The sequence below is a fragment of the Phasianus colchicus genome, chromosome Z, assembly GCF_987193195.1.
Source record: "Phasianus colchicus chromosome Z, bPhaCol1.hap1.1, whole genome shotgun sequence".
Lineage (NCBI taxonomy): Eukaryota > Metazoa > Chordata > Aves > Galliformes > Phasianidae > Phasianus > Phasianus colchicus.
In genome coordinates, this window is record NC_143476.1 from 53620117 (window position 1) to 53632381 (window position 12265).

Genomic DNA, 12265 nt, shown 5'->3' on the forward strand with positions numbered 1-12265 from the left:
AGCCTTTGATGTATGAGTATCACACTATGTTTTTAATATGTATGATGGAAAACATAAGTCAGCATATTTCTATAAGGATGAGAGAAATGTAAAATATAACGAAGCTTAACATATCAGAACATATAATGCATTTGTTGGCTATGATGAACAAGGATCAAATCCTATACAAAAATACCTTACGACATCTACACTTATGATTAGGCAGCTAAACTGTATTTACAACATATGGAGGAGATACAAAAATCACACAAAAAAAAAACCCAGTTTCTTGAATAATCAGGCTTTACAAATAAAATCTTATACAGTGATGAGTTTTGTTGCCTTATTCTGACATGACTAATTAGATCATGATCAGAACTTTGCCACCAAATCCACTTTTATTTTTTATCTAAGTCAGTGTTTGATCTCAAGTTTCCAGAGATAACCAACAGATATGCTAATTCCAGTTCTTATCTGGTACACAGCAAGCATATGTCCCTTTTCCTTCAAAATATAAGCTGTCTTCTAAAAGATTACTGTAAGAAACTGTAAAGAAAACAAATACTAACAAATAGAGACATACTCATTTAAAGACATTCATTTAAGCTCTTGGTTTGGCTCTTTCTCCTGGAAAAGCCACAAGAAGAAAATCAGGCTTTTTGTCAGTCAGCCTTCTGCTGGCTTCACATCAAGATATATTTTGATTGACTGTTTTCTAAAAAGATGTACATTCATCTTATTCTCATTGAAAATTGTGTTGTCTTATGTGATACTTATGTTTCTGTACACAAGAAAGGAGATATTTGATCTAGCATCTTGGCATGGTTAAGACACAGTGTACCTGCCAACTATTCCTGGATTTCTTTTATAAATATTTCTTTACATTTCAGATCTTCAGGAGAGCAAAGCTTTGTTACTCTATGCACGTACGGCACCCAGGAAAATGGGCATACCACTGTGGCTGAATCTAAGAATACAACAACAATGACAAAACTAATGTATAGACCCTCACAAAGTATGGTGCTGTTGTTAGTTTATTTATTGTAAAAAAGTAAACACAATGGCAATGTAACTTCTTTTTGTTTAAGAAGATAACTTATTATTATTACCATGAAATCTAGAAAACAAAGTCCTCGCATGGTATTTACTTACCTTTTAGTCATCAAGCCAGTACTTAACAAAAAATGGCTTTGAGTTGTATGGCATATTTTTGTGAGTAATATTTGGTTATCGTACCACACACCTCCACACTTAGATGAATACAGACAGCACAAGCTGCACTTCACATTCCCGATTATCACACTGAGGTGCTGACAACTCTGCAAGGATCCTAACAGTCAATTTGTCTGATGTCAGATAAGATTAACCCTGGGCCACACCACCCAAAGACAACTCACGAGCAATTTTAGCTAGAAGCCAAAGAATGCTCTCAGCAAAGCAGTATGTATGTATTGAGGGTTTATCTATAACATCACCTTAATATACATATAGGAAGTAACCCACTTATCAATTTGAGTGGCCTCCGAAGCCACAGCTTAGACCTTCAAAATCTAGATATCATAAGTAGAGGAAATTTGCTGGTTTTGTTCTTTAGATCACTTGCTGAGTGCAGGTCACATCTTGTGACATTTCTGTGATTGTTTCTTCACTATAAAAGAGTTACTGAAGCAAAATTAAATCTTTCTATCTACCAAAATGTTGTGCAAGACTTAGCTAATGAATTGTTCCTTGCTTTCAAAACAAAGGACTTTCATCATGCCGTAAAACGAAATCTTACGCAACAGGAGAAAAGCTGAACTTCTTGTAGTCAGTCAAGATGTTGCCACACTCAGAAGACTGTTTTGCCTAACTGTAGGCAGAAGAGTACTGAAAAACTAGGCGACAGTCATTGCCTATCAACAAAAAAAGATCAGGCTTGCTATAGCTAGAGGTGATTGTGCCGTATCTTTAACATGTCTAAACAGCCAAAATCCTGCACTCCAGTGCCTGCCTAGTTTCTTTCATGCTTCTATGATAAATTTTAGGATGTCCAACCTACAAGGAGATTTACGTTAGATGTTCTCTCACTGTTGAAAGAAGAGGAAGATGCCATGAAAAACACTGACCTCACCCTTTGTGCTTCTTTACTTTAGCTAAATTTACAAAAGCTATCTCACTATTACATGACACAAACATCCACCTTAGATCACATAGTAACAAGCTAACAGAAGCTTAAATTTGGAATAAATTTTCCAAGTTCATTTAATTTTGTTCCTTTGAGCTTGTAATGTTTTAAAAGCACATGAGGTATCTTGATAAGATTTGTTATACAACAGAAGTATTAAACAGAATTCATTTCTCCAGTGTATAAGTATATAAAATTAAAGTTAGCTGTTCTCCAAAGTTTCAGACTCTGGTGAATGTTCACAACTGGTATCTTGCTACAGTACAGCCACAAGACTTTTCAGTATAAAAAGCAAATCAGAAAAAATATCCATGATCTTCCATCAATTTGCCACCAAACTGACTATGTATTATTTGATGGTCTTTTTCTCTCTTCCAAATTAGACTTATTATTGACCTGTAGAACTCACTGATCGTTAATATCTGGAAAGTGTTATTAATAATCATCACTGTTAATTATTATTAATGTGGGGAGACAAAAGTAAACACTTCAGGATATTTCTAAATGTGTTTAGACCATATGATAAGAGTAATATCTGCATATGCATGTGGTAGGAAAAAAAGAATATTCTTTGGGCTTCATGGCATAAATAGATCACTGCCTGGGATCAGAAAGATATGTCATTCAAATGAATAAGTTGCACAGTTTGAGCACTTTGTTTTTTATGCATTTCCTTGATAGCTCCAGAATGGCTTCTGTTAGAGGTTTACACCGGAAGAGAATGAGTTATCTATTCAAAGATTTTTCTGGCAGAGCTGTTCTGAAGGAGTGATGAAATTGTGAGACTGACTCCTGAAGCTCCATAGCAGGGACACACACCCAAGCGCTATAGGTTGATTGCATAAAATGCGTGACAGTAATTGCTGTGTATCCAAGAATGACTGTCAAAAGAATACTTTGAAGTAATTTTCTTGCAGCATTAGGAAGACTGCAGCAGAGAGGCTGAAATCACAAAAACTATTCTCAAGCTTTCTCAGCTCTGTGAAGTACAGCAACTAAGTTGTATTTCCCCTAATCTTTGGAAAAGTTAGGAAATATAAACCTTAATAGTTTGACATTTAGCACAAAAAAAATATATACGATGTGCTTTTATAAGTACTGTCTGCTCCCAAAGTCATGAATTTAAAAGCTATAATACTAAATTCAGACCATGAATAGCTTTGGTTTAAGGGTAAGCCTGAGATATGATGATTCTGAGTCATCTGTAAGACTAAATTATTAAGGACTTGCTTTGTGCTTTGGGCAAAGATATAAGAACTGAATAAAACATATGTGCTTCCCACACTAAAAAGAATTGCATGGCTCATGTTCTGTAGAAAGGTCTATTTGCCAGTCAAGAAAGAGGAAGAAGGAGAACTGTGGATGTCAGCAATAAATAAGTAAGACTGAGGACTTGTTTAACAATTCTACAGGTGAGTGAGAGGTGATTTTTCTGCCAAGTCTTGATATCAGAAAGTGTTTCTTCTGCAGGAGTTATGTTCACAGCACATGAACACTCAGGAAGTCCCACCATGTAAGAGGGGCTGTTACAGAATCCACAAGTGAGCCTACAGAAGATACTGCCCCTGTATGAAATGTCCGATTCCTTCTGTGGCCACCTTTAGGTTGTTGAAGAGTATGGTATAAACCACATTTCTTTGTTAAAGAATTAGCATGTTTTGCCTTTTTTTCTTGGCCTACTGATATGAAGGCAACTGAACAGTAAAAAACAAATGTTTTGATGTCAGCAGGATTCAAGCACAACACTAATTTGGGAGAATCTATTTTTTAAAGTGATAACCACATCCTGCAATATGCAAAAAAGCCCTGTTATAAAAATAAATGTGATTTTATATAAATAAAAATCTGTGATTTTGTGCAGATCAAAAGTTGATCCCAAATCAATCATTATTTTTTATCCAATCAGATACCCATTTTCAAATACAGTGGGCAAATTTCTTAATTTTCATTTTCCTTTTTTTTTTTTTTTTTTTATTATATTCTACATAAGCACCGTATGTTTAAAATTACAGAGTAATAGAATGGTTTTGATTGGAAAGGATATTAAAAATCATATAGTTCCAACTCCTCCACTAGAAGAACTTTCCAAAAGCCCCATCCAACAGAGCCTTCAAAACTTTCAGGAAGGGGCATATGCATAGATTCTCTGGGGAACCTGTTTCAGGGCCTGATCAGTCTCTGAGTAAATAATTTCATCCTGATATCTAGTTTTTAATCTCCCTTTTTAGTCTAAAACTATTGCCACTTACTCTATCACAACACTCCCTGAAAAAAAGAGTCCTTCGCTAGCTTTCCGAGTCTTTCTCTAGCTTTTCAGGGACATGATTTAGTGGAGGGTTGTTAGGGTAGTATGGTTAGGTCATGGTTGGACTTGATGATCTTTAAGCAATTGTATGATTCTATGATTCTATTCCTGCAGACCCCTTTTAGGTACTTGAACAGTGCTACAAGGTCTCCCCAGAACCTTCTCTTCCCCAGGCAGTTCCCCACTTTTCTTAGCTTGTCCTTCCAATATAGATGGTCCAACCCTCTAAGTGTCCTCATGGCCATTGTCTGGACTTGCTCTGCTGTGCAGAGCTGAATACAGTACCCCAGCTGGGGTTTCAAGAGAGCTGAGTAGACAGGAAAAATCACTTCCTTTGAACCTCTGGTCGTACTTTTTGTGACACAGCTCATGATACTGTTGATCATCTTGGCTGCAAATGCACAGTCCTGATTTATGCTGGGTTTCTGCTCTCAGTCCATTCTTGGCCCAGCCCATTTTGTCCTTGGGATTGTCCTCATCCATGCCCAAGGATGGCCTTGTAGAATTTCATGAGGGTCATGGTGATCCAGTTCTCAAGCCTCTCAAGATCCCTCTAAATGGCATCCCTTCTCTCTAGTTGACCACACCACATTACTTAGTGTCATCAGACAACTTGCTGAGAATGTACTCAATCCTACTGTTCATGCCACTGACAACAAAGTTAAACAGCACCAGTTCCATTACCAGCCCCTGAGGAATGCTACTCATCACTGGTCTCCACCTGGACATTGAGGCAGTGACCACAACTCTCTGAGTACGAGCAGTCAATTTATGAAGTAGTCAAATGTATGTCTCTCCACTTCGGAGACAAGGCTTTCATGTTGAACAGTATCAAACATTTTCCACAAGTCTAGATAGGTAGATCAGTTGTCCTTTCCTTCTCCATCACCATTTTAAACCTATTGTTGTCCATCAAATTTATGAGACATGATTTGCCCTCAGTGAGGTCATGTTGGCTGTCAGCAATCATTTCTTTATTTTCCATATACTTTAGCATAATCACCAGGAGGACCTGCTTCATGATTTTTCCAGGTACAGATGTGAGATTGACTGTCCTGTTGTTTCTAAGTCCTTCTTTATTCATTTTATTTAAAAGGGGGACTAGAAATAGAACAGAAGATATATAACATCCTTCAATCTATTTCCATATCATCACTCCTTCCTATGAAACACACATTGCAGTGATAATTCAAAGAATTAATTACTTTTGAAGCCTCTTTATCATTACCCTAGGAGCTGACATAATATGACAAAATTAATTACTGAAGATCACTGGAAATGAATAGTGACCACAGACTTATGGATAAGATCTATCTTGGTTAGGCAAACTGGTAGAATCTGAATCCAAAGGAATGTGGAAGGCACCATGAATGCATGAAAATAAAAAAGAAGACTTCAAATCCATTTGGTTTTCTCCAGGGGGTGATGTGAATTATACAAGCAGAAGATTAAAATAATCCTGTGTCTGATCAGAAAGAACAGATTGAGAAACAGTCCAGCTTTCATAGGAGTGGCATCATACAGTAACATTATGGGTTGCCAGCTAGCACAGGCAGCAGAGATAGTTTGCTGAATCATGTGAAAATCCATTCACTCATGCTGATTATTCATTGTCTTACCATTAGAGTCAATCTAGTGACATAAAAATGATGAGGAAAGTACTGAGATGTAATGATTTCTGGAAGAATTTAGAATAAACATGAAAAGTAAGCATAATGCAATAGCAATCATCACACACACCTTTACAGTAGTAAGTGTGAAGGACTGTATAAACTTGCAAAAATAGCAAAGTCTCGTTTTGAACACCTACTAGTTTAATGACAATATAAAAACCCCAAGGGTGGAAGGTCATAGACTTAGAAGTATAGTTAGCTTCATATACGCTTTACTGCAGATAGGTAAAACTCACATTAAACATTATAAATAACCATGACTACAAAGCCTGAGCTGTGAGAGATCCACTGGTGAAAGTGCAAAATTGTAAAAGAAAAATAAATTAGAGTAACCATAACAACAACAAAAAAAGTATTTAATAAATATCATTTAATTCACATTTTCTATTTGGTTATTTGTTTATTTAAAACAAAATAAAACAAAACATTACTTTGTAATGAGGCACCAGCTGTTTCAGTGGAAAACAGGCTGTTTTCAAGGAAATTATGTTTCTGAAAACAACAAATATACGGCTTGTTAAAAATCTGGACTCATTGATTAATTTTGTTTTCAAGAAAATGCTCTCATGCCTTCATAAAAGAAGCATGGCATGTTAGCACAAAAATGAAATTTCATCTAAATCTGACCTTCTTCACTCCTAAATCTTCGTACCAGGTCCAAGAACAGAGAGGGTGTGCTACCTCTAAGTGGGCCTATTTCCTTGCTAAATTCCAGTAGTCTCTCTAACCTAAACCAAATCAGCTCACACACTATGGCTTAATCCAGTCAAGTAGCTCACCTCGTAATAAATTTAATGATTAGCTGGTGGATTAGTTTCCTGTGTGACACTGTATCAAAAGCTTTTGCTAAAATCCAGGTAAAATATGCCTGTAGCTTTCCCTCTGTCAAGCCTTTCAGATTCTTACTCAAACAGTTCTTCCAGATACTTTAAGCATGCCCACTTTGTGTGAGCTTGAGCTGATTTATGTTTAATTAAGTCAAATACGTCATAGAGAGTGCACTGTGTTGCTTGTATTTTTTTTCTTTTTTTTTTTTTTTGATGATGACTTTTATAATAGTTACTTAAGATTTCAAAGAATTAAAAACAAAAAAAAACACAAACATCTCAATAAATATGATTTTTATTATGACTCCAAAAGATCTCAGCTCCTCAATTATAACAAATTATATTATTGCATTTATTCTGTTATTGAAGGGTAACAACACCATGTATATACTATCAAACCTTTTTAAGCACACACTCCATTGAAAAATATGGTTATAATGTTGCCTGCATAGGCAGAAAAAAAGCACACTGTTAAATGTCCCATTTGGGCTCTCAACTAAATTAAATTAATGCTGGAGATGCTATGAAGAGTTACATCAGTTGATAAATTTAGCCTCTACTTTATTGACAAAGCTATTGAAAAGATATTATGAGATATATGAAGGAGCTGTACATTTCAGGTTATTTCTCACTTTTGTAGTTGTTACAGCTCTAGTTTATCTGTTGCAAAGATAAGCAATGAAAGGCCATTTCATCTTGTAAGCTTCAAATCTTAAAATTCCATTTTCCCAGTGTATTTTAAAATGCATACAGAGAAATTCGGGACATGAGCAGGAGTTGTGTGAAGATAAAATGAAAAACTTTAACAGCTTGTGGTTGTTTTGCAGAGATCCTGCCTCTGAGTCTACTATCACATATCCATGCATTACTCATAGCTATGGCAAGAATTGGATTTTTTTTATTAGCCAGATGCTGTTTTGCTCTCTAATACATCCACAGTTCATGGAATGAGTGAGGAGAAAAAGGTTGGACCATAATTCTTACCTTTCTTTATAGTATAAAAGATCAAATCATTTCAATGTGTATAGAACTGCTTGATTCATATCCTTCACTTGCTATGACCTAGTTTATATCTGCAATCTCTCATTGTTAAGAGATCATGTCTTTTACAACCCTTTCCAATTTCTTTTGCCATCTCATCTTCTTCCCTTTTCTGAACAAGTTATCTCTGTCTAACTAATTCCTTTATTATATTCAATTTCAGGCAATAATGATTATCCTTTTATGGTAGTTCTATTGTCCTGGAAATACTCCAGTTTTGGTAATTGCATTCTGTTGACATAAAATCCCTTCTGCAGCTTCAGTTGGATGTTGTATTCTCCTTTACTTCCTGTCCTAAAATGCCACGTCTTTTGCTGTGCAGATCTAAACAGCTACTCTGTTCTGCTCCACTGCTTTCTGCATTTAAGCGATTTGTACAGTCACATAATTGTATGCATGTACACAGGCACACTGCTTTGAAAAAAAAATCAAGAATGCATTAGCTGCAATTGTAATGCAGGCTGCTGTATAAATAGAATATTGTAATTACTCTGCCTTTCCCTGTTTCTGACCTATGAAACTTTCTGTCATATATTTAGAATATTTATCTGCATTCTTTGAGTACATTATCCTAGCAAAAGTTGTCTTCGTTATGCCTCTCAAATCCAAACGTAGACAAATCAGTTTTTTCCTTACCTGACATCCTTGTTTCTTACAGCTTATAGCCTCCAACTGCTATATCTTTTTTCACATATTATTATTTATTTTTACACTTAGAAGGCAGCATTTGATTTCACTGGTTGGTAGGTTTTGTTTCTCTGTTTGCTTGCTTGTTCAATTCTCTTACTATTTTGTGCTTTTTCAAGTCCTCTCTACTAAGTTCAGCACATAAACTTCTGTCTCCAAATCTCTGTCTGTCCATTACTACTTAAACAAACAAACAAACAAACAAACAAACAAACAAACAAAAACTATGATTTTTGAGTCACTTACTCCGAATATGCCACAAACTACTGGCTTCAGCTTTGCTTGCTTTCTTATATTAACCTTATTATACAATCCACTTCTGTTTCAGCAGAGCAAATATGCACACAAATATGGATATCAGAAAGACATCTAACATTTGATGATTTTTTACAGCTTTACTTCAGCTTTCAGATTTGCCACACTTCAATTGCACTCATTTCACATTTGAAATTTCATTGTATAATCAAAATAGAAAAGGAAAAATGGTTCTTATAATTCCCTGTTTACACAGACTGCTCCACCTGAAATGGTCAGAATATCCATATCCCTCAAACACTTTAAAGAAATGTTTATTGGAATGATTCTATTAATGAAAAGAAATGTAACAAACAACCCTTATATTTAGTATGCATTTTACACCAACTTATTTTTTTCCCTAGATTCAGACACTATTATTCAACATTAAGCTTATGAAATTGAAAAGGCACAGTTTTTCTCTTGTGCTCATGTGATTTATGTAAGGCCTGATTTCTAGAGGTTATAAGTACTGACAGTTATACAGATTTGAGAAACAGAGGTTTAGGGAATTAGTGCATAATTTTGAAACATCTGGATGTAAATTTATAAGTGCTATTCTGATGCTTAAATGTGAGACTGAAACTTCAAATGAGAGAAGCAAGAAGCAAACAAGACAGAAGGCAAAAGAAGAACTTGCCAATCTACTTCAAAATCTATTTGTAATTTTAGAAAAAAACAATAAGTAATTTACAGGTAGACGATCACTTTGCCTATTCTAACACATATTAACATTTGTTACATAGCTTAAATGAAAACATCTAGTTTATTAAGTGATTCAAATGAGCAACTCTGACATAAATAATTGCTATTGGTGATATTTTACTGATTTGCTCATGTATTTTTTCATATTCCCTCAATGGAACAGAACACAGGAAAAAGCATTTTCATTTAGGCACACATATTTTCTCAATCCAGTAATGCCCAAAATATTTGTTTAAGGCATCTGCCTAAGTTGAAGGAGATACTTCATATTTTCTGCCTTAATTTATTTTTTTTTAAGATTGGAAGTATGTATTTATTTAATACAATATTAGATACAGAAACTCTTAAGACAGTACATGCTGAAAGGGAAAAAAGTCTTTAGCCATTAAATATTAAGTAGTTACCGAATCATGTTGCCCCTGGGCACAATTTGAGATCACATTGAAAACTCCTTCTCAATGAATTAAAGGTTTAAAAAACACCAACAAACGGTTAGATCGTGTTATGAAATGAATAAAGGAAAAGAATGACAAAATATTACGACGCTATTATACAATCTGACAACCCAACCTCACTTTGGAAACTACTTTCCAACTGGTTGCCTCATCTCCAATAGGAAACAGCAGAAATAGAAAAGATATAGAGAAGTGCTGCAAGAATGATTAGAGTAAAAGCAAGGCGACCTAATATACAGTAGCATTGAGACTATCTTCAAGTCTCCAGAAGTCTGCATATTAGAAAATATCATGATTCCTGTGTGAATTATTTAAAGTGGAAGATACTAGCTGAAGATACTAGTTGGATTTGTACTGGATGACACTTGTGGCTCCTTAAAACAGAAGATTAGAAGATTTCTATTCTATTCTATTCTACTCTATTCTACTCTATTCTATTCTATTCTATTCTATTCTATTCTATTCTATTCTATTCTATTCTATTCTATTCTATTCTATTCTATTCTATTCTATTCTATTCTACTCCATTCCATTCCATTCCATTCCATTCCATTCCATTCCATTCCATTCCATTCCATTCTGCTGTAGGATAGATGTAGGCTACTGCGTATGTTCTTTCAAAATTATTGGATTCCTGTACTTAGCATCTCTGCAGTTTTCCCAGAGGGAGCAAGAAAGAAAATAATTACTCTTTTGTGACTGGGATAATTCCTCAGATGCTATTTGTTTGGTTGAAAGAGTGATTATCTGGATCATTTCTTAATTTAACTGAAGTAAACTTACCTAGGGTAGTAAAAACATCAAACTAACCTTCCCTGACAGTTCAGTAAATGAATCTCAGACTTGACCTCTAATACAACACTGTTATCCTAACCTGGCATTCTGACGAGTAGAGGCCTTTAATCATGCTGATTTCTGCCACATGGCTCTGTACTTTTCTGACAGGCTCAGAACAAGCCCACTAGGAGCTAGACCACAGACACTTGTCAATGATATCCACCTACTTTACCACTCAGGTCTTGCACTTCTAAATAAATAGAAAGAAATACAGTGATGTTTAGCACTTAGCTAACGTACGTACAGCTATATTTATTTTGTTAATCACTTTCCTTGGAGATAGCCAGTTTTCAAAGATGCACTTTTAGTTCATCAGTGATCCAATCAGCATTTGTAAGAATTCAGATCATGTACTTAGTTAACAGATATTTAAGTTACTATAATAACAATTTTAATCTCTCAAAAACAAGGAGATGCTCACAGTTTTGGGGAGTTTGTGTTATTTTATATCAAGGGAACTATGCTCTGTTTCAAGTCTTTTCTTAGCAGCACAGATGATGTTGTGAAATGACACATCTTCAGTAGGTTGTAGTTTTGAATGCAGCGAAATGCTAAATAAACTATTAATTCTTGTTCTCTTAAAAAGAACTGGTGAGAAAAAAAAAAAGGGATTTTATTAGAATTAAAAGAGTGATTAAATAGTTTTGATTTCCTCCCACGCACCATCCTATAAAAAAAAAAAAAATGATTTGAACAATAAAGAATTGAAATAATGTGTAATTAACCAGGAGAATCTTTGAATTAAATATACATATATCGTATATCTATATATATAATGTGTGTGTGTGTGCATGTGTGTGTGTATGAAATATATATACATATGTGTGTGTATATATAAGAAATGAATATATATAGACATAAATCTCCCTTCATTTCTTCCTTCACTTTTTCCACTCGTACTATCATAGAATCATAGAAACATAGAATGGCCTGGGTTGAAAAGGTCCTCAAAGATCATCTGGTTTTAACCTATCACAATCAGGGTCACTAACCACTACAGTTTGACCAGCAGGTCTTTGCCCAGCCATGCCAGCTTCCTGTCTCTTCTGCTTGTTTTCCTATACTGGCGGACAGAGAGTTCTTGTACTCTTGGAAAGGCATCATTAAAGAGTTGCCAACTCCACTCTAATTGTATGACCCTAAGGGCAGCTTCCCAGGTGATCTCATCCATTCCTTCCTTAAATAGCTTGAAGTTCACTCTCCTAAAGTTCAGAGTCCTGATTTTACTTTTTGCTAGACCTATCACCTCAAGATTACAAACTCAACAGGGCACGATCACTAAAGCCCGGACTGACTCT